The following is a 2,107-nucleotide window of genomic DNA, read 5'->3' as shown; positions in this document are numbered from 1 at the left end:
GTTTCCTGAGATATTTGAGCTGGTTTTTTTTTTTGGTCTATTTATAGGGATTAAAGTGGAATGCAAGGGTATTTTGGGAATAAAAAAAGTTGGTAATCCTCATTTTTTATTACTTGTTGGACTGATCTCAAAACTCGCCGGCAGTCCAATTCGGCGGGTTTTTAAATATTTTATTATTGTTTTATATTATTAAATTGAAAATGAGTTGGAGTGTAACTAATGAGAATCAGTTTTAAAAATATTTTTATTATTTTTTTATCATTAAATTAAAAACGAGTTAGAATTTAATGGATAAAAATCAGTTGTTTATATATTTTTTTAATCATTTTATTATTAAATTAAAAATGAGTTTGAATGGTACGGGTGAGATTACGTTAATTTGAAGTTTGAACACCGAGCAAGCATCTTTGAACCGTACATTTGTTTGTTAATTAATAAGAAAACGAAATAAGAAGAAAACCTCAAAAGATAATATAATTTAAAAAAATAAAAAAGTAATAATTTTAACAAATTAGAAAATTTTGAAAAAATTCAAAATAATTCAAAATTAATTAAAAAGAAATGAAGGGTTACACTTAATTTATTTATCTATGTAATTAAGTTTCCTAATATATCTTTTTTGGGTGTGAGAAAAATCAGAACTAACATAGTTCTTTTAATAGGAATTGTCACCCACCTACTTAATTATATGTCACCATTGCGATTTGCCTAGATCTTAGCTTCAGTCTCAAATCTATGAGGCTATTTTTTTTTTTAAACCGATCATATTGTCAGTAAAGAAAAATTTATTTAGTTTCAGAGTTTTCTATTTTTGCTATTTGTTGTCAAACTTAAGCACGCTACCAATCATTTATACGAACTTGAATTTTAATATTTATTGGAGATGATTAGGAACTTGTTGTGTCCATCATGTTTCCAATTAATTAGGGCATTTGTCAATAAAAAAAAACACGTAAAAAAGGAAAGAGAGAGAAGAAAGATAATGGAATTTTATTAAGCATGAACCATAAGTACAACACCCTTATGAATCTCAATACCAATAACATAATAGCAAAAAAAAAACCTCATAGTTCTACAAAGCATATAAATATAACAAATCCCTCGCACAAAGCAGCAAGCCAACAACAACGGCTATGCTTACGCCCAATCACATATAAAAAGTATAGTTTTAAATAATTGCGTTATTAGACTCCTAATCAAATGGTAAACCCTAAACTTTCTGAATTTTCTTTCTTTTGGGTTGATATTGACAAAAGGGGCTAAAGAATGAGCAGTGTATTTTGAAAAATTCATGCATAATAAAAATCTAAAAAACAACAAAATAAAGAAAGCAAAAGGATTTAAAAAATGCATTTGATATCTTCTTTTTTTCCCTCTTTTAATTTTTTAATTATCCATTGCTTCTTTCTCTACTTCTTGTTTTTTTTCCTTTGTTTTAGTTGTTTGTTTTTTTAATTCCTTCCTTTAATGGTTTTAGTTACTAATTAGTTTTTTTTAAATTTTCATTGATTGATTAATGACTTGTAGCTACTTAAAGAAGCTTTTTACAACTTCTACAAAAGGTTTTTTTTTTCAAAAAAAGAACTATTTTTTTTCTTTTTAAAGGGTAGGCATTTAAATCTTTGTTTTATTTTAGGAATAATGAACTATTTTTCGATAGGCTAAATATTTTTTTATTATTTAAAAAAAATATTAATTAAAAAGCAATACTATTCAGGCCGAATAATTGGACAGAAATTTGGGCCAAATGCTAACTCCGACTCTAGGGTTAACATTCTCAGTTCCAAGATTAACAATACCAACTCCGAAGTTAGCATTCTGCTTCAATTTCGGTTCAATTATTTGACCTCAATAGTATTTTTCTTAATTAAATTTTTCCAAAATCTAAAGGGGATTGCTCCACGATGTCTTACATTCGCCACTACTCTGAACCACCCCTTATAACCCAAGTGGCAACTAACTTAGCTAGTTATATCACACAATTTATAGAAAAAATATTTTTCAATTTGAAGACATGTGTCATATACATATATGTGAGTTATCATGTCATTGAAATATATTCACATTAGTATTTAAAAAGTTTTAAATAATGAAATAAATTATTGTA

This window comes from Dioscorea cayenensis, chromosome 13 (assembly GCF_009730915.1).
Source record: "Dioscorea cayenensis subsp. rotundata cultivar TDr96_F1 chromosome 13, TDr96_F1_v2_PseudoChromosome.rev07_lg8_w22 25.fasta, whole genome shotgun sequence".
Classification (NCBI taxonomy): domain Eukaryota; kingdom Viridiplantae; phylum Streptophyta; class Magnoliopsida; order Dioscoreales; family Dioscoreaceae; genus Dioscorea; species Dioscorea cayenensis.
The sequence above is the reverse complement of the archived record's forward strand: the minus strand, read 5'-3'. Positions refer to the sequence as shown.